Below are 22,305 nucleotides of genomic sequence, written 5' to 3'. Positions count from 1 at the left end.
TGAGTGAAGGCAGGTGGCTGAATACAGTTACCCTCAAGGTTTTAGAATGCTGCTACTTGGTATAGGTGTGCTCTTGTGTTTTAATAACAAAAGGCTGCAGATGGAGGCAATTAGCTAAAACCATAAGCAACACAAATATAATTTAATTTATACATAGTTTGTATGTTCACCTCTTTTTCTTCTGTATACTTGCAAATAAATAACATATAAAGATTTTTAACTTTGAGGTTAAAATTTTGAAGGATTTATTTAATATATTTAGTAGGTGATAAATACAAAAATGACAGGTTTTTCAAATCTGCAATATTGAACCTATCTTTAGGTACTTTCCTGCTGTAATTCAGTGTGTTTCTCTTCCTAATTCCACTTAATAGATGAACATGCGCTATTTGCTCTCTCTTATTGCTAAATTAATATGCAAAAATCAGGATAAAATGAGCTTTTTTTAAAAAAACATAGTTACTTTAAGAATAACTGGAGCTGGTCTCTTTTTCATATTTTCACGAAACAGCAGGGTTTCTGCCTGTCTGGACCTCTTAGCTTCAATTTTTTTTGAAAGAGGTTTCCAGCTGCATTGAAATCTGATAGGATTTGGGAGTCTAAGTCTCTTAAGCTTCTTTGAAAATCCAAACCTTTTATTTTGAGAGGTGTTTTATTTCAGGACTAGACAAAATTGTTTATCCTGGATAGCAGCAACTCCTTTGAACCAGATCTATAAGCAGGAAAGCCAATCATCACAATAAGACTGTCACATGCAAATACAATATTAAAAACAGTCTTTGGTCTTCCTATCACTAGAAGTATTAGGCAGACAAACATCATTACAAGATATGCTAGCCAGCATATGCTGTGAAACACCTTAGATTTTTTTGGTTCCTATGAATGGGAGAGGGAGTGTGACTAGATGCACAGGAAGCACTTTAAACAGCAGGAAAATCGACTAATTCTCACATCCCCCCCCTCCCCCTCGGTATTTAACTAATTTGTTTTATTTTGCTGATATTTTTATGGGAATTAAAGTTAGCATGAGTATTCTGTGTTTTCTTAGCTGTCATTTTCTTGCTTTTAAGCCATGCAGTTGGCATTCACATGTTACTAAAACAATCACTTAATGCTCAGGGGTAATTTCAGCTAGTTAAGTACTTAGCTAAACCTTGTAACTACCAAGACTTGAAACCATAATATTTTAAAGTGCTTAAACCTTCCCCTTTCTGAATTCTCTTAAGGCTGAAATATTATCTAAGACCACAGTATGTGCTCATTGTTTTTCACTGCCTGTATTTGACATTTTGGATGTTAACAAAGACTATTTATATTAAAAAGCTAAGGGTAGGAAGAGTCAAAGAGTATTAGTTTCAATGAAGTGTCCTACAAGTTAAAGTACTCCAAGGGAATGCACTTGCTTCTACCAGTGAAGCTAATTTTCTCCTCTAGGCTGAGAAATTGATAGTGTCCTACCCTCGTGTTGAACTTAGAGCTTTGGTGGGGAGTTGCTTGGTTGGCAATATGGTGAGAAGAACTTTGGGTGAAGAGAAGACCAAAAGTGTGTGTAAACTGAGATATCGGATATCTTGAACCTGCTCAAGTATGCTCCTAGGAATCTGGAGGACATAGGAACAGTCAGGAAGTTAAGACTTAAAGATTTATGTTTCTGCTCAGACACACTCCCATGCTGTGTTTTATGAAACCTTACAAAAAGAAAATGTGAAATACCTTTGCAAGATCTATGCAGACCCCTGCTACTTTTATCATTATACAGTTCAGAGAGGGAATACAGTATGCAGGACAGTTTGACTTCAGTAGGTCCCCGGGAATAAGGAACAGACACATTTTTGAGAGTATCTCCCCACCTACTACAGAATTTCAAACTTTAATTCTGTAAGTTAACATTTTTCAGTCTCTGAGCCTCCCCTTTTCTACCAGCTGATAATACTAAAAATTCACCTCTGAATCCGAAAGACAGATTGGACTGTTTGCTTCATATAAGCTTCCTTAATTAAGTGTTGTGGGGTTGCCTCAGAAAACCTTGTTCAATGTTAGTGGTAACTAATTAAATCCTTGGGGGCTTTCATACACTGTGCTGAATATTTGGCAGTTAGCAAAATTCCTATAAATTTTCAGACAGATAAGTAATTTTAAGAAAAAATATTATTTCAATATAGTTTTAGTTTAAATGGAGCAAATTAAAACCTCTGTGTGCAGTGTTTAGGATGAACTGATGTTGTTCGATCAGGTCATTGTGGTGTATTAACAAGTTATGAACCCCCATTTGGAACTCTTAAATGTGTTTTAAACTGTGTTTTTTAAATGTAATAGTTTTTACGTTGGGATTAACATGTGAGGAATGTTTATATATTAACAGTGACAAAACCTAACAAACTGAGACTTTTCATAACTTTTAACATGTCATGACACCTGTTGTATGCTTAGTACTTTCTGTAGAAGCTGGGACCTTGAAAAGAAGAATGTTTTTGGTCTGTGGACTCAGAGATTGCTCATAACAAACTGTTTGTTGAACCTAAGGATTATACTTCAAACTAAGATAGTGTTGCCTTGCTCTGGTATTCACTGTTGGTTTGAGCATCCTGCAGCAAACTCGTCAGTCCCATTCTGTCTTAATTCCAAGAGAAACACGGGGGAAAGAAAGTAGTTGACTGAGCTTTTAGTCTGGCATGTTAACCATCGGGGACAAAACGTCTTATGCACAGAATCCTCTACGGGTGTGCAGTAAGACACTTAAGATTTTGCATATATGGTCAACCTGAGGGTTTTAATAAAGGCTATAAATTTTCTGTTGGTTTTAGTGTAACAGTTTGTTTTTCTCAAAAAGCCCCGACAAAACGACCAACCCCAAACCTAACTGAGTAATGGTCACTTATTTGCTCTACTACCCACAAGATGGCAGTGTAATACTATGACAAGATGTGGCATTTCCTATGGGTGGAAAACGGATAAAAATGTATGTGGAAGCTGTTGCAGGTGAGATTAGCATATGTCATTTTTGGATGAGAATATGTGAAAGCAAAGCTTAAAGATATAAAACAAATAATGATCATGGATGCTGATTTCATATGTGTACTTCAAAACCAGTGACACTGAATTTGACTTTCCTTGAATCAGCTGCAAAAATTGGTGATATATCACTGGTAAAGGTCAAAAGATGATCCTAAGGCTAAAATACCACGTATAAATCAGAAAACTTGGGATAAAATCCTGGCCCAGTGGAAACCATGTGCAACTAGCTACTGATTTCCATAGTGAGGAATTTGTCTTGATTATTTTATCACAGATTTTGTGTGATATTGCAGAAATCTCTTCAAACTCTCAATGCCAGTCTATAAACAAAGTGAAGACTGCTGTCTTACATGCTTCTGTAAGCCTGTGTTAACTTCTTTCAGGTGTTGACAGGAATAAAACCTACAACAATGCTTAAAGATATGCACTTCTTCAAAACAAAACAAGCTCAAAATACTTTGTTGCAACTGTAAATATTTTGTCAGATTTTTGAGTTAAAGAATATGATAGAATAGTATGTATTATACATGTAAAAACAAATAGATAGTCAAAATAATTAATACTGGAGCATGCCTGTTGTAGTCTTTATAGGCAAAAAATGCTTTGCCTGCAGAGGCAGTTCTGAGAAGCTGATACAACTTTTGTAAGCAAAGATTATATGGGGTTAAAGAACAGTTTCTCATTACTGTGTTTATTGTTTCGTCAGTTGTGCTTACTGACCAATGTTCATGTTCAAATCCATGTTAAATTGATGTTAACACAAAGGCTAATTATGTAATAAGAATAAAATTCTAATGTATAGAAACAAAGCATGCCTTTTGATAGCAATATATGTGTTCAATGTTCTAGAAAGGAAGATGAAAACCACTCCTGGTTATTTCTGTGCAGGAAATCTGGGATTTTTGCATGTTAAGTGATGATATTACAGATTTTCCCTTAACTGTAACTTAGTTTCTGTGACATTACCTTGGATGTCCTTCTACTTGTAAACATTCTTTCTTATGCTCATTACTTTTCTGTTTCAAGCTAGCAGGGTGACATATGCAAAATCACACCCCTGAGTCTTGAAGAACTCATCTGTAACAAGATTGACTCTGAAATTCTCTCTGTAAAAGGGGTATATTAATCTAAACTACTCAGACTGGCCTAAGTATTATGATTAGGATTGGTATGAATTAAAAGAGCTAAAGACAAGTAGGAAAAAGCCCTACCTCTTCAGATGTGCTGTGACTCCTGGAACCCAGAAGTCCTGAAAAATCAATATTGCAGTGAATGGAGAGAACTGACAATAGTTCTATTATGCCTCTAAGATGCCTCTAAGTATTTTCAGGTGTCTGCATCTTGATCATAAAGGCCTTAAATCTGTTCTGCTTCAACTGGAGTTGAAAATATGTAATTCTCTTTTTACCCCCTTTGAGGAAATGAATTAGTATTTGCTGCCTGTGGAATCCATCACTGGTCCTGTTTGATGGATAAATCAAAATAACTCAATGCTAGTTTTTATAATCAGAAGCTTTCACTCTCTGATGCCTAATCATAATTTGTGCAAGAAAGTATTAAATATCAGTTATTATAAAAATAGTAGTTTCTGTACTGAAAGCTTGTAGTACAGGTCAACTGCTTTGGCTGTGTTGAAAGTTGAATTGCTGCAGGGTTAAGTACCTGCTGCTTTTCTTGCAGCATGTTTTGTCCTGGGAGCTCATTACAATTACATACAATTTCAGCAACATCTGAAACATCTAAGTCTTCAACTGTTTATAGTTGTGATTTTCTGATGAGAAGATATGGTTATATCTGTGCAAGTCTGAATGTTGTTGTGAAGTCCCACCCATACAGTGGGGAATGAAATGAGAGTGATTGGTCTTTAGATCTGCTTTTCAGTCATTGAACTACACAATTAACAGCTGCTTTTGTTTGTCCTCTGGATCCTTTTCAATCTACCAATTTTTTGGCAGGAAACATAGTTTATGGGTCATCTTTCAGCCTTTAGTCAGTGGATCATTTCCCAGTTCAGGGTGTTATCCTGGTTTCCTGGGCTTTTTGCTTTTTTATTATACTAAAGTGTGCTGATATGTGGCTGGTGTCCCCAAACAGCAACACTCCCCAAAGTAAAAGGCAAGTCTTAGTAGTACTTGCAGTTTGAGAAAATTCTTCACACTATTCATTCCCTACTACAGCTAATTCTGAGTTTTTGCGACAGAGTTAAGTTTTACTTATTTTTCTATTACCAATACTTATTTCTTGATATTTAGTTAGAGGCTTGATTTTTTTCAAACTTAATGTGTGTTTTGAACGTACAGTAAATACTGCTCAACTTTGTTTTTTCAGCTGACTCCAGATAACATGCTCAACATGGTAAAATATGAAGGGCATGGTAAAAAAACCCCAAGCAAACAACAAACACAAATGATGTTTCTAACTGCCATAATTATAGACACAGAAACCAAATTTAACTCTTCATTATGGGTTTTGTGGTAACTGATGTCTCTTCCAGATTGTCTAGCTATGTGATTCAGTTTCAAAACTTGAAAGTTTGATTAAAACTTGAATTTTAAAACAAAAAATCTTATCCTCAGTATTGTGCGATTAAAGCTTGAAATGATGAATTGCAGAGGGTTTAAGAACCTAAAATCCAAACAAACTTTAAAGCTGGTTCTCATGACTTTTAGATTAATTTGGGATCTGAGCCATGAGGTTGCGAATGCTTGAGGTTGGTGATGATATACTAGTGATTTTTAGGTTAGTTATATAGGTATCTCCTTTACAGGCAGGTTTGCAGTGCTGCCTTGCACATGTGTTTAACAACCTTGTGGCAACAAGTAGAAAACAAAGCATCGGGCTGCTTATAGGTGGTTTTCCAAAACACTGCCTTATTACAGAGGTGGACAAGTGTCAGCATGATCTTGTAATGGTATATACACCCTAGTTTTGTCAGAATTGCATAATAGTGTGGACAAGAGTGTTTGTCAGAATTGCATAATAGTGTGGACAAGAGTGTTTGTCAGAATTGCATAATAGTGTGGACAAGAGTGTTTGCCTTGTTCATGCTGCACATTCTAAACGTTGTTGTCTAGCACTTTTTAGGTGCTTTTGTGATCATATTCTTGGCAGCTTCTGCTGTTTCTATAGATTGCTGTACTAGTTCACCCTTGGAACAGTTCCTCATCAGAAAGAGTGTTTATGTAAAGGAATTGTCAGTATTCTGAGAAGAAATGAATTCTGCAAGAGCCTGAGATTTTAAGTCCTCATAGTCCTGCTCTTCACTCATTTCCAAATCTGTAGTTATAGAGGCAAAGCAATGGGACTTACAGGAAAGTATTGTGTTGTATGGATGAGAATTTCATTCTCTTCTAAATGGGATTAGGATTCTGAATGAGATTGGGGCTGGATTAAGCAGGGGAGACATGGCTGCCACTTATTCATTAGACCTGTTAGTAAAAATTTTACATAGCAAAACTGTAATGCTGACTGGGTAATGAGACAGTCCTTGCTTAAAACAGCCTGTACTGTGTTTTTTCTAAGCAGTGAAGAAAGTAAGTATGAAGATGCAATATGCTCTGTATATTCTTCCTTAGTGGGAAGTATGATGATGGCTATACTTGATGACAAAAAGGAAAAAAATCAATCTCTTCTACTTATTTGTCAGCAAACTCTTCTACTTTCTGCAAAATTATACATCTTAATATGATAACAAATATAGGTTAGACATTTCTGAAAGGGAGGAATAAAGCATATGGGCTTTCTGCAAATATAGAACAATGAGTATTATTAGAGACTAGACTAAATGGAAAGAAATGTTTTATTTAGAGTATGAAACTCTTCTAAGTTAATGTCCATAAAATTTAAATTAGTTCAGACTTTTCTTATTAGAATAAATGTTTCATTTTAAAAAGCATGATAATCATAATCAAGACTAAATTTGTTCTGTTATTTATTTTCAAAATGATTGGACATGTTTAGCAGACTTTTGGTTTAAATCCCTAGGGATATATTTGAGACAGATGTTTAGATGACCTCATGTTTAAAGTAAAGTTATATTTGGACACTAGATTAAATTTTCCTTAAAATCTTTCCTTATATGTTAGATCGTGGAGGGGTGCAGAAAGTATTGAAAGATTTATGTCGAAAAAGGTATTGCTTTATTTTTAAAATAAATTATTACAATTCAGTAGATTTGATTCCAGAGGACCCTCAAAAACAAAGAAATGTCTGATGAAAATATTGTTTCTTGTTGGAGAGCTAAATGGGAAGCAGATTTTAAAAGTTCCATGAATTCAAAAGCAAATTTGCCATGTAATTTATACCTTCCCTGAAAACTTCTTAAAGACTAAGGTATAAGAGGCTGTATAATAGGACATAACAACAGCTAGTGTTTTTACTACTTTCTGGTTTTGACCAAGTAATAGTTTCTCTCAAGCTGCAGTTAGTATCATAGTGTGGATGGCTATGATGGTTTCATATATGACAGTGAACAACATTTTGAAAAAGCCTTCAATATTTCATCAAGTCATAACTATCAAAATTGACCTGTTGAAAATGTATAGATTGACAGATATAGAATAAGTCTCTTCAGTAGACTGAAGTTTATATAGGGAACACTGTCTTTTAATGTGTTTAGTTAGATAAACAAGTTACTGAGTTGCTGGAATTCTGCCCTTTGTAACTGAAGCATTGTACTAATGGACACAGAGCTATTCTTGTTACTACTAAATATATTTTTTCCAAATTACTACGTTACTGGCAGAATACTTTTCTTTGTAGACTGATGAAAAGGTTGCACTAAAACATTAATGGGATGCTTGGCACTTGGACTGCAAAATACCCTTTATCCAGATCTCATGTGAACATTTCTGTGGGACATGGTTTTTTATTGTTTTCTGTAATTTGTTCTTAGGAAAGTTGATGTAGCCAGTAGAGCTGCAAATGTGTTTTGTGCTGTGCAGACCTTGTTAAATTGAAGCAGCAGATGCAGCATTTTTCAGTAATCTCATTGAAGTCTGCTGGGTTAGAACTGGAGTAGTGCTTTCCTGGAAAAAAATTAAATTGCTTTATTTCGAACCTTTTTTGTGTAAGACTGGATGTTGTGTCAACACTGGCGTGCATGAAAGTCATATCTCTACTTCACAAGGGGAGTGAAAGGAGGAGATCTCATCCTCTTCCTGAAAAAGGAGCTTTGATTCTGACTTGTTCTTCTAAGGCTTGTTGCTATTAGATGAATGTTGATAGATACTAGGTGTGGGCAGTAACTGTTTTGCACAGCATGGATGTAATCAAAACCTAGTGAATGAATGTGTGGTACCTATGTGATGCCATTTACTGTAAACAAACTATTTTGTTTAAGCTTTTCTCCCTGAATCAGGATTTGGGATTTAGTTTATACCTCTGGAAAATTAATTGAAAAGATTCTTCTAAAAATTAAAATGAATGCTGTTTTGCATAAAAATTGGATGACATCTGGTAATTCACATAAGAATAGAAAGAAAATGTGACCCCTTGTTAAAGTGGTATAAATGGGACTCCTTTTCTATGTTTGTATGCACAGGAATTCAATCGATGTTTATAAATATGGAAAATCTGTGAAATGTCTGATCTTTGATTGCATGATCTGTATTGAACACTAACATTTGAGAACTTTTTCTGTAACGTATTTACCTGAAATCAAGTATTTCTGGCAGCTAAGTAATAAATAGAAGGATTGTACAAACTCTAAACAAAAGTAGTTTTTGAAAATGAATGCATAAAAATAAGTTATTTAAAAACTAAAGTTTATACAAACAAGTATCTTCTGAAGACTTCTGAGAAGCAAAATGTCACAAAATTCGAGCAGATAGCCTTAAACATCCACTAAAAATGTCACTTGTCAAAATTCTTGGTATGAAAATAAAGGGCAGTGTAGAATGAACTAAAAATTTTGCTCGTAAAGCAATTTTACAGTGCTATGGTTAGATACTGTTTACATGCAAAGATTTTCTACTTTCAGAAATATTCTTTAAAAGTGTTGGAAGCATAGGTGATCAGTTGACACAACACTTTTAATTGAATTATTCATTTGCTTAATCTTGCAGCCCTAGAGTGAATACTTGGAATTGGGCTGAAGTAACTTGGGCAACGACTCTTACCCTTGTGTAGTATGATCTTACTTTTCATTATATGATAGTCTTTTCCTTTTTCTCCATATCAATGCATACGTTCTTGAGTGAATGGAAGGTATAATGGCTTTTTATTTAAATACACATTATCTTCTCACGTAATATGCTGTTGCTTACATGTATAACATTTGACTATTTTTTCTTGATTATGCGTGATTCTGCTTATGCTACTGGAGTATTTTCACTGAAGCCGTCAGTTGGTGTGCTGAGATTTGCAGGAGTGATTAGTTCTCTGCAAGTAGATGTGCTTACTGGGATCTATGAATGTTTTATGAAATATATAGAGAAGCAGGGATGTAATCCTGGGAAGAAGGAGGAAGAGATGGTTTTAACAGCCCTAACTGTGATTTTTGTTTTTTTAAAATTTTCTCCTTGCCTTTAGTCCTTTGTTTCCTCATCTGTGCATCTTCCAAGTATTTGTAAGTGGAAAGGACCCTAAAGACTAAATGCCACTCTATTACTCAGACTGAGCTGTATGCACTCTGTGTGCTGAATGGGGGTAGCATCTGTCAGGGAAATCCACTGTGGTCAAGTAGAGATGGTATCACAGTTATTATCAGCTCAGTCTTAAACTGATCTTTTTCTGTTCACTCTTAATTTTTGTTTCCTACGTTTTAATTAATCTTTATAATTGCTCCTAGAACCTTAATTGCAAACTCTGTGAAGAATTTAAAAACTTTGAGACAGAGTCAGTGTTCTGTAAATCCCCTTTTCAGTGGGACATCAACAGGGCTGGAACCCTATCCAGTGCAACTAGAATTAGGGATAACTTGCTTTGTCTTTATTTTGACTACAGACTCTATGGTTAAGAAATTAAATTCAGACAGAGGAATAAATCACTGTATTACATTTTGTATGATGGTTGAACTGTTTGTAAAACTTGAACATATTTTATATGTTTCCTAATTGTTTTGTAAACCTTTCGATATTCAAGTGTGTAGTATAAATAGTTTTGACTATGGGCGAGATTTAGACTGCCTGCATTCTGCATAAGCAAAAAACGGGCGCCTCTGGCTTATCGGACAATTCAGAACAGACCTAGGATATTCATGAGACCAGTGAAAGAATTAGGACTCTCCTTGGCTTAACTTGTAGCCCAGGGAACTGAGAAAAACCTCTTTTCCAATATTTTTTTCAGCAGGATGCAAAACTGGGTTCAATTCTTGCTCTCTTTCTAGGTCTTGGAATTGTGCAGTCATTTTTTACATAGTGGAACAGATCAAAGATGTCAGAGAGCAACTGTATATGCAGTGACCCTGGTGGCCAGTGAAGCCTTCTAAAAAGTGAAATAATGGATTTAACTTTTTAGCTGAGGGCAACCTTAGGCATAACTATTTTGCTTTCTGGGCCCTAACACATTAACTTTTCATGTGTACTTTCACAGGAACTGTCATTCCTCAGTTCTAGGGGTATTGGAGGTGCCTGACCCATGAGACTAATCACTATCTCAATTCCACTGAAATCACTGGAAGTTACTCTTTCCCAGAATCTCTTATGAACAGTAGTAGATCTGCATCAGGTGTCCTGTGGTGTGCAGCATGTCAACATACTTAATACCAGCTCCAGGTGACTAGTCCCTGTATGTATATAGGAATGGACCTTGTTGTTGAATTATTTCACTGACTGCAGGCTTGGGTGGTCTGAAGTGTCCAGTTGAAGTCAGGCAGCAATTTTCTAAGCATTGCAATGCCTATGCTGATGTCCCTGAAGTATGTAGGCAAATAACTTGAAAATTATTTTTTCTAAGTGTCTAAGCCTAAGTGCCTAGGAAAAAAACAAGCCTTATTTTTAATTACAACTCACTGAGGTGTGCAGGGATAGAACAGGGACTAGTAAAGTAAGTTCCTAATTGGTATGATAGACTGGTAAAGGATTCCTGTCCCAGCGACTTCAGAAGCTTTGCTTGACTAAAATACATCAATTGATTAAAAACTATACTGAAGAAAAAAGCTATGATACTTGAGGAAATTATTTTGCCTTAATTTTAAGCAAAACCTAAATGTTGATTGTCACATGCTGCTTACAGGAAAAGAGTTTGAAACTGGACGAATATTCACTTTATACCAAGGTAGTTTGAAATTTTATTTTGCTAATTGACTATTTTGAATAACCTTGATAAATATTACATTCCAAAATCTAAACTTTATCACAAAAAATTACTTTTGTGGTAAGTATTGCAGAACGGGGCTAATCACAGCAGTTAAGAATGAACAATATATAATTGATAGGTTATTTGAAAGCTTCAGTCTTCTCCACAATGTTATAAAGTACAGAAAGAGTAATTAATGGACATGACAGAGCATTGACTAGTCTGAATGAATTTCAAAGTTGGTCTGCCTTTGGGAAGACATGGACCAGATGCCACCACCTGAGTTACTAATTCTAATGCTATTAGAAATGCTATTTTGTTAAAAGTTACTTGTAAATCTGAGAAGATCTAATAAGTTATGTCTGTGAAATCCTATACAAGACTTGAATTGATACTACACCTGTGTTTGGACATTAAGCTAAAATGTTGGAAAATTTACTATCATTCAAAAAAACCCAATCCTATAGGAAATGGTTTTTGTGATAGCTAATTTTAATTATATTTCTGTTATAGTTTAACTTACTGATTTGTATCTGTGGTGGGAAAAAGTTTCCTGTAACAGGTTACAGAGCTCATAGCTGAAAAAATCTATATAGCCAGCTCTGAATTTGTACTTCTAAATGTGCAACCTGTTGTCAGGTACTCCTGTATCAGATGTGTTGTGTTTAGTGATAGCACATAGAAAAGCACCATAAATCTTTTTGAAAACTGATAACCCTGGAGTCTTGTATAAAACTGTTTTCTATCCAACAAACTTAAACCTTTGCAGGAAAGGAGGAGAGCTATTCTGCTGTACCACTGGCATTCTTTTCCATGAATCCTTTCGTGGCTGCAGTGTTCTTTGTTTGTTCTGTTCAAGAACTTTTATTCTCAAAGTTAAACAAAATTCTTTTTAGTATTTGACTTCCCTTACCCCATCTTCTGTGTGTTAAGTCACATTGACACTGTTGTATTTTAGACCTGGCTTTGCTGGCCTTTTACCAAAGGATCTGAGGTGCGTATCTGGAAACAGTTTCTTATTTGTGATCAGTCTGCCAATGGTAGTCTTACTGAGTGAGGAACAGGGTTTTTACAGACTCCACAGATGTTAAAAAACCTCTCCTGAGCTTATTGTACTAAGTGAGGTAAAACCTAAGCAGTCTTCTGTCAGAGCCTATTTACATTTATCTAACAGCATTGATGTTTTGTCTTGACTTCCTAGTTTAGGCTTTGAAACTGTCATGTAAGAGGACTGTCGGTTATTTGCCTTAGAAGCTTCTATGGTAATCTCAGTTATTCTTTCAGTCATAGCTGGGACTTGTTCAATTCCTCCTATTTTCTATTGAGATATGCATCCTGTATCTATTGGCCATCTTCAACTGGCTTTCATTTGGAGGCTGTCTTCTGGGCAAGGATTGAGCATAAGCTTTCTTTCATCGTTCAGTGCCCAGAACATATTTGTGTATTTCGTTCGTTTGTTGGATGTAGGTTGGCAGTGGACTGATGGTGCTAACATCTCTTCCGGGTCTATTTCCATTCAATGGAAGTTCTGCTTGTTATGCTTTGCTTCTGCTCAGCAACTGTAGCTTTTTCTAAAACTCTGATGGCCATGCTTTATATGTAGAACATTAGGTGATTGAGATATTTTTCTAAAACATGTTCTGTGCCAAGCAGGACCTAAATGGCAGGATGCACTGACTATACAATTGTGTGCTTTGTTTCCCTGTGTGTTCCTGCCAGAACTCTGTTGGTATCAAACCTGCTTGCTGATGGGGAAAATATTTGCCATCAGTGATCTCCTCCAAAGTCTCTTCTTTTGCATGCAGTTTAAATATTCATATATATATATATATATATATATATATAAAATTTTTTTTTTTCCTCCTACAAACTAGGTAAGTAAATTAAAGCCCTGGGCTTTTTTCATACCTATTATATATAATTCCTTCTGTTCATTCTGATGCCTAAAGCAATAAACTCTCAATCTTTATAGGCTGTCTGTTGAAGAAAATTCCCTATTTACTAAGCATGAACTTTCTGTATGTTAGATTTCCTTGTTTCCTGGAAGTTTCCTGTCCAAACTGTTTCTTGGTTGTGATAGTGCCATGTGCCATCTTATTGTATACCAACGGTTTACAAAACTAAAACACTAGAAAGGGTGTTTGTCAGTCTGATGTTTTATTTTTTTTTCCATTTATTATTTGCTTTTACAATTAGCTTGTGCTATTGGTAGGGATAAAGTTGCTTGTGCAAGCCCTCTTTCTTTAGCAAAAGGCTACCTACAAGAATGCTTTTTTCATTTTACTTGCTTTCATCTCAGTGACTTTTGTGTCAATATCTGGGTTAAAACCTGCACAAATTCTAGGTGCTTTTAGTTGACAACATATTCTTCTGTTGCGATGTTCCTCATTGACCTATGAAGGAGAGGCAGTATTATTTATCTATGCCTGTTCATATTGTGTTAACAAACTCTTTGAAATGATGCTCACCTTTTAGGGAACTCATCCAAGGAGTTTAAGTGACAGAAACGTAATTGCTTTTGGTAGGGTTAGTTTTCTGTCAGTTCATTTGCCTGAACTGTGGGAGCTGGCAGGAATTCCCAGTCAGTGGAAGACTAGGTAATGTTTCTGGTAGCAGCCGGCTTGTTGGATTGCTTACCTGTTTTATCAGGCTGCAGCGAGTGCCAAGAACACTTCCACTTCTGAACTTTACCCAAAGCTTAGCAGACATCAACAATTTAATTTGCTTGCTGTGTTGTGGCAGTTAATGAAGCTGTTTGTCACCTACCGTATTCTCCCTTGTAGGACCTGCTTGTCAGGTAACCTGAAGCTTTAACAAATACCATTGAAGGAAGATGCGTATTCAAATAATCCACACCAGGAAAAACAACTTTGCTGAGCTTTGTGTGAGGATTAAGAGGGAAGGAAGGTTCCACTCTGTTTTTTAAGAAAGAGTTTAATAAGCTCTTCATACTATAGGTATGCTGATGAACATGTATTAATACTAAGTTGAGTTTAGGGCTTGGGGAATGTGTCTTGGGCTTTGTATTGCACTTTGCTCAGTGTATAGCCCACTTGACTGTATGTGTGGAAAAAACAGCAAATTACAGCTATGGCTGAGTCACTGGTCATCTGCTTCCTAGCTCATAAGCCTATCACTGGAAAAATCATCACAGTTCGTATTAATACTGACAGATAAACCAAGGCATAGAAACATTTTCAAGTATGTCTTCTGCCTTTCTGATGCTGGTCACTTGAGGGCAGGGGCTGAGGCTGGAAATGTGAAGGGAATTTGCATTTTCAGTTCACTTGCTCTGTCCCCTCAAGGCTTCAAGCTGCTGGTTTTGATGTTTTTCTGGTACACTGCACTGGTTGGTTAAACTTAATTTTTCTGCCTGATAGTATTTCTCTTAATTTGCTCATAAAAGTTTTAGAAGCCTTTATATATGTTCTTATTTGCTGTATTTTGTAATTTTTTGTGTGTCATACTTGTACTTCAGCATTTAAGGTGGAGATGGCAGTGTTGTGCTTCTCTGCTGTCTTGGAGACAAAAGCAATTTGCTTACTAAGACACTCAGGCTGCTGTGTTGTTGCTGAGTTCATGTGTGTGAATGGAAGCCTAATCATTGCCGGGGGTTTGCTATGTGCAGCCTTTTCTATAGGAAGATAAGTAGTCTTATGGCAAAAATACTGAAATTAAGAAGCTACTGGAAGTAGTTGAAGATCAGTCTGTAGGTGTTGCAGGAAAGTTTGGTATAAGTTGAAAAGTTTTATTATTAATAAGTTTTATTATTATTAGTTTTATTAAATTAAGGATAACTTTTAAACATAGAATATTGTCTGTGTTCATTCTCAATTAAAGTGGAAGAAAATTGGCTTTTGAGCCATTCATAGTCTGGAACTTACAGGCTTTCATAGTAATTATGGAAATTTTATAAACACTCATAGAAACGATAATATTTCTTTCAAACATTGTCACTGATGTTATAGGTTTCTGGGCACAATTTCTCCAGCTTCTATAAAACCCCAATTCTGTGTTTGGAAGACCTATAGTGTAAACGTGCTCTTGTGGAGCCGGAGCAGTGCCCCCAAACACCTGGAACTTTGGCCTTGCATTTGGAAAGCAGCCAGATCCTGACCTTGGTGGTCCTGCACCTGTGCATGCAGTGACCTCTTGGTTACTATCACCTTACACAGCATCTACTTGCACACTGAAGTTTGATCTAAGCTCCACTGACTACTTGTTTTGGCTTTCTTGTTTTCGTATTATGATGTTAACTATATAAGCAAATATTTATTGAATCTTTTACTAACAGCCTCACAGATGACAGATATCTTTGTTATTATGAGACACTTTTACTTTTAACCCTCTAGTTTTCCTCTTCTCTCCAATAACAATTATACAATTAGATGGTTTCCCTGTACACTTTTATTCTAATTCTGAACAAGAATGTGCATCTGTTAATAAACTATGTCCTAGTTACTCACACAGCTGTTGGTAGAATTCAGTGGCAGCTATGTAACTCTGAGCACCTATTAAATCGTGAGTAGATACAAATATTTTGGGAAATATAAAGGCGTATATAGTATGAAAGAATAATTTACTATATATTAGTGGTGTATGCATTTTTAGTTCTTCATTCCTCTTGAAACTCACATCAACAGTGCTAGTTTTCAGAGCATAACCCTTAATAAATATGTGGTAGAGCTTGTATTACTGCCGTAACTTACCTATTTATCCTACAAGTGAAGTCTTTTGATACTTAAGGTGTTTGAATAGCTGTCACAAAAATATGTGAAATAGGGTTGGAAGAGGGGCCAAGTATGATGTATTTGTGTTCTGTCTACTTGTTTCTCTAATGGCTGTGATTGTATTTACAACTGCAGATCTCTCTGAAGTTTGTTCCTTAAGAATGATGTCACTTTTTAAATATCAGTGTATTTTCTAGTCCTGATTCTCTGTTGCCTGTTGAAGTTGTACTTCACCACTTTATTTTCTACTCCTCTGAAACAGGAATTTCCTGAAAACTGGCTCCAGACCATGTGGAGCAAGGTGTATATTATAGAACATAGTGTGATGGCACTCCTTGTGTGTGTCTGAAATCTGTCTACTAACTGTGTCAATGGTGATTTTAGAGTTATAATGTAGATTACTATTACTTGTCTTCAGTGTTTTGTCATTTAACCTTTTTACTGAATGAGGAAGCTGTTTCATGGGATAATTACCACCATTTTGTTCCTAATATTCAAGTACTCTAGTAGTAGGAAAGCATTACCTCTAATTTGTTGTTTGGAATTTTAAATTATTGTATATGAGCTGCAAATATTGTACCTTATTTGAAAATTCTGATATATTGATTTTTTTTTTAATGGGTCTCTAAAGTAGAGATTGATATGGACGGATTACACCCTTTTTATTTTAAAAAAACTATTAATTATCATGTTATCTTTTAAAACTTTTGTATAGTTTATGTAACTAAAAGTAAATTCCTACCAAAGGTAATGATAGGAACCATGCATCATGTAAAACAGATCAAAAATCAATCAGGAAATCTCCAACTCTGTATCATCCTTCATTATAGCCAAGTTTCTGCTGCACATAAAATCCTCAAGACTAAAAGCAACCATAACCAGTGTAGCGATGTCTGTTTTCAGAAGATGAGAAGCACTAGCTTGTGGGCATGAGCTGTTTGTTTCACTGTGTGCTAATGTTATGCTAATGATGATGCTTATAAATGCTAACAATTTTGCTGCTCATCAAAGCATGCAAAAAAAAAAAAAAGAGGAAGTATCAGGTTATGAAGACTTGCTAGTGTTTTCTGAAGCTTGTGTGTGTCTGATGGCCTGGTGATTGTTCAGCAGGTCAAAAGTGAGTATCTAAAGATGTGTATTTTTAACAATTCATGCTTGGCCTTTGGAATTACTTAATCTTGTTTTGAAGGAGGGGTTGTCAGTGTCCAGAAGTCTGAAGTACTGCATTTCAAACATGATGACTGCCAACAGTACAGGTTACGTTAATCCCTAATTTAAGACTTACTTGAATTTAAGTGTTAAATATTTAAAACTATTTTGTTTTAAATAATATTTCACTATTCATCTCCTTGCTAAGCCTGCTCCCATACTGAGTCCTTAACCCTTTTGGTCAAGATCTAAGTAATGAAGAGAAAGACATGAGCAACATGTCCTCTTAGTATACTGTGTCTATTTTGATTTAATAGTGAAGTGAGCTGACTATAATGGCTGCATTGACAATATGGTGTGGCCTGGCCACTCTGTGTTTGGAGCAGTATGTTGTTTTTTGGAGAGAAGGGTCAAAGTTTTTAATGTTGGAGGCAGAACAATTGCCATCCTGCAGATGATGTGTTTGTTCTCATGAAAATATATTACTCTTCCCATAGGTAAATGTATTCATACAGACTTAGCTCTTGTGAATTTCTGTAAGTACAGATGTAGTGTTTCCATGTAATATTACTGAATATTAGCAGATCAATGGAAGGTGAGGATTAGTCAACAAAATGTGGATATGTGTAACCTTGATTGTTTGTAAGTTCTTTTCTTTTAAAATATAGTGCCTGTTTAGATCACTAATGTATTTTAATTGTTTCCATCTTTCAAAATATGTCTAGCAAGTTCAGTTTCTAGTTGTTGTTACACAAATAAACTGGTATTAGATGCATTGCTTTCTTCCTTTCAAACATACTTTCAAATTAGAACTTAATGTGGTTTGAAGATTTTGCCAACATATTCTTCCAGATCCTTCTCTTGTGTGAGGGTGGTTGATTACATCTATCTTTTTTGGTTTACTAATGCCAATATATTCTGAAGAATGCAAACCCTGGGACCACTTGTCATCACACTTTGATTGTAGTTCACTTCATTATTGTATGTAGGAGGAAAAGCAAACAATTAAATGCCTGAAGGTGGAGGGGAGGGAATTGGAGTGTCAGGGCATGCTAAACATTCTTATTGCATTGCAAACTTTAACCTCCCATTGTTTTCCCATTGCTTTTAACACTTACCTGCCTGGATGTGACAGATGTACATATATTTAAAACCGAAACTGTTTGGCTGAAATACTAGATGTAAATATGCTTGAAACAAATGGAGTCTAAAGGCTACAGACCTTTAGGTTTTAAGTTAAAGTCATTTTTGTAGGCTAGGTGCCTGAGTTTGGGATTCTGGAAAGTTCTTTGAGCTTTCATTTGAATGAGAGCTCAGTTTCCAACAGTTGGATTTACTAGACATAAATGTTCAGTTCATGGATTTACTCATGTCCAAACTGTATTAGGATTAACAGCGTATGTAGGCATTCATCTTCTCTGCAGAGCTCCATTCAGCCAACGTGTTTAGAGGAGCTTCATCAGGCTTTATATAAACCATTGCGGGAAGAAAGATAGTTCCCCACAGTTTCATCCTGCATCTGCTTTCTCTAGCTTTCCAGTGCTAGATCACTCAACTGTGAGGCAGGAGACTTGGGTTCAGCTCCTCCTCTGCCTGTGAAAACTCAAGCTTGCATTATTCACTGTGTTGATGCCCACTTTAAGCTGTTATGGGGAACAGCTCATGCTCTCAGCCTTCTGTATTGAACACCTTTGCATGAACTATTTAATGGCCAAGAAAATGTAGTGTGCTTGTAGATTAAGCGTGACTGGAGCAAGGAAGGGGGTTTCAATTTAAGCATTAGATATTTCCTTAGAGCTGATCATAATCTGGATTTCCTGCCTCCCACATGAATGCCTCTTTCACTAGACCATAGTATATAGCCTTTGAATGAGTGGATCTTTAATTATGCAAAATAAGCTGGTTTGAACAGAAGGGAATGAGTAAACTTACCTCCTATAGTTCTCCTATTGTAGCTTAGTGTTTAGGGCAGTCTCCTGGAGGTGATAAAGGCGGGTTTAAATCCCTTTTGGTAGAGACAGTCAGTGAATCAGTTTCCCTTGCCTTGATGTTACAATTCAGTTACCTGTTGACTTGTTTACCTTTTGGCTTGTGGATACAATCACTGTCACTGTTCTTTCAAAAGAGGGACGAATGTTAATGTATCTAACTCCAGGATGAGACTGCAGGTTGAAAATGCCAGGTAAAAAGAGATGCCTTATGAATGCTGAGAATTTGTGTGCCTAATACTGAAGGGGGACTCTTTCCTTTTCCTTGGCATGACCCAGAGCTACTCTTCAGTTGAGTCCTCTGGTCTTTGGCTCTTTTGAGGAACTTCAATGGCATTTACCGTGTCTGTGAATCAAGCGTTCAGGAATTCTACCTAGCCCAGTGTGGACTGTACAAATGAGGCAGAGAATTTAATGTAGGTGCAATAGCATGAAGCATTTCATAGCATGTTCTTTATGGGTTTAGCCTCAAAGCAGCAGTTTCAGACCTTGAAAGTGTTGTACATATGTGGTAAGGGGATATCGAGACCTAGCTAAATGCCCATTCCTTTGATAATAGGGAGAAAAGCTCAAACAAAAGAGTAGCCTCAAAATGAGTCAAGTACAGCATCAACTCCAGTGCAACTTTGTCCTCTTCTTCGGTTGTGTGTCCTGAAACAAGCTGCTCACTGCAGAGTCACTAAAATAGGTGGTAAAGCAACATAAGGTAAACTATGTTGCATCTTTCCTTCTGATGGGCATTTTCAAAATTCAACTTTGACAAAAGCATAAACCAGAACTGTGAATTGGATCTGTGCCCACTAAATTATCCAAGGTGACAATTCCAGAAGAAAATATGCTAAGTCATGGCTGGTGGCGTGTACACACCACACAGATAGAGCAGACATGAAGAACCAGCTGTTCTTCAACACTTCTTTGAGTGTTTGTGGGATAATTCTGCAGGCTGATAATGATTACTTCCATTTCAGAGTTATGGCTTCGAGAGTGTTAATCTTTTTCAGTTATTCATAGTATTAGAGCCTTAAGCAGTAAAGGTAGCTTACTGGGGGCCCTGCATTTGTCCCTTCTTTCATGACTATTTTTTCCTAGCGGTGGTCTGTAATTTTGTATTACATTGACTTTGGGAACTATTTTCTTAATTGGTCAAGTGGAAATAGGGGATATCATGGCTGTTTAGTGGCTCATTTTGGATCTTAAAGTCCCCTGCTTGTATGGCAGGATTTCAGTGAGAAAGATATGAAACAAAAGAAGATACATTGGCCTAGAATCCCTCTACAGCTTCATAGATCAGTCAACATAAACTGAAAACATGAATTTCAATACCTTCCTTTGGCTGATGCTTAGTGCCAAAAGCACTAAAGTTCACAGTTAACTACGTGCTTTTTAATCAGTATTATTTCATTAAGCATTTTTTTAGCCAGGATTCACTACCTAAACTGCTTCAGTTACCCTTTAAAGGTCTGTTAATAGCCAGTTTACAGGCTTAGAAGCAAAAACTGTACATTTACGCAGGCCTCAAACCTGACTCTTCATGGATGCACCAAGCTGGGGAAGTCCATTTGTGCTAATATAGGAACTGAAATTTTAGGAATAAGTCACTGAATCATCCAACAGCTTGGTTTGATGCAGCACTTAGATGAACTTGGTAGGAAGACTCCCATTCACTTCTGTGTTCATTAGATAGTCCTTTAATGAATAAGGAATTTCCCTTGTTCAAACAACATCTGTCAGCTAGGGTAGAATTGTAAACAGGCTTTGGCCTGAGCCCATCTTCCTTGCTCCCATTGAGTGACAGGTTTTGTGTTTTAAAAATGGAAACAAGTGGGTTTTAGTCCAGAAGGACCTAGGGCCTGCCTCCCCACCTATAGCTTAAAAAAAAAAAAAAAGCTTTTTCAAGTTATGTAGGTTGAACTAGGGAGCTCAACTGCCCTGAGAATCATGACTCTCATAGCCTGGAAAGCATTTACACAAGTTGTCAGTTCTCTATTCCTGACCCCTGTTTTTGGCAGCTCTGCAGTTCCTAACCAAAGAGCAGGAATGCTTTGGCAGCTTTTTGGATTTTCCTGATGCTTCTGTTAACTACAGTGCTTCCATCTGTTGTCTTCAGAGGCTCATGCAACCTGGAAGGCATAGATTTTTCAGCTCTGGATCACCTCATTATGCTTAAGAAGGACAGAAAAATGTTACTTTTTTTTCCTTAATTTTTATTCTGAATAATGTATTAAGGACTGTAGTAAACTAGACCTAAGAGATGATGGGAAAATAATGTGAATTATCTATTTTATGATCCCTTTGTGATTTCCCTGTTTGGGAAAGATGTGTATTAAGGGAGCACAACAAACTTGTGCAGAACTGAATGAAGCAAACAGTCTCTTTTACCAGACCATTGGACTTGTAGTCCCATAGGTTGGCATTTGTTTACCTTTCAGCATTTATATATCTTTGAAGCTCAGTTTTTAGCTCCATAGCAGTTGTCTTCTCAGTTTTTCTCACTGGGGCTGTTCTAAGAGTGCTTTTCTTTTTTTCATTTTTTAACATTATTAAAATGTAATTAGTTTTTATACAAGTTTTGGAAATGCAGTTCTTGTCTTTATAGACTTATTAGGAGAATCTCAGATAACATAATTGCAGCTTTTTCACTCTGTTTCTCACTTGAGTTTCCCTATGTAACTTCCTTGAAGTCACTTAAAAGTAAGAACTGAGATCAAAATGATACTCAAAACAGTATGGTATAACAATCACACAACACATATGGGTACATCCAGATGCTCAGGCCCAGTCAGCATGGGTTTATGAAAGGCTGCTACTGCTTGACAAACCTGACCTCCTACAACAGGGCAACCTGCTTAGTGGATGAGGGAAAAGCTGTAGATGTTGTCTACCTTGACTTTAGCAAGGCCTTTGACACCATTTCCCACAGCATTCTCCTGGCAAAACTGGCTGCTTGTGGATTTGATGGGCACACACTTTGCTGGGTAAAAAACTGGCTGGACAACCGGGCCCAGAGAGTTGTGGTGAATGAAGTTCAATCCAGTTGGTGGCCAGTCATGAGTGCTGTCCCTCAGGGCTTGGTTTTGGGGCCACTCCTGTTTAGCATCTTTATTGATGATCTAGACGTTGGGATTGAGTGCACCCTCAGTCAGTTTGCAGATGACACCCAGTTGGGTGGGAGTGTTGATCAACTC

The 22,305-nt window shown here is 36.5% G+C and overlaps 1 protein-coding gene across 2 annotated transcripts in view; it reads left to right on the top strand.

The window, feature by feature from the left end:
• Positions 1–22,305, top strand: part of SLC25A21 (solute carrier family 25 member 21) — a 260,673-nt gene that overhangs the window by 5,072 nt on the left and 233,296 nt on the right. The gene's annotated exons all lie outside the window — the stretch shown is intronic.

The sequence above is a fragment of the Athene noctua genome, chromosome 6 (genome assembly GCF_965140245.1).
Source record: "Athene noctua chromosome 6, bAthNoc1.hap1.1, whole genome shotgun sequence".
Classification (NCBI taxonomy): Eukaryota; Metazoa; Chordata; class Aves; order Strigiformes; family Strigidae; genus Athene; species Athene noctua.
This window is presented reverse-complemented; position numbering and strand designations above follow the sequence as displayed.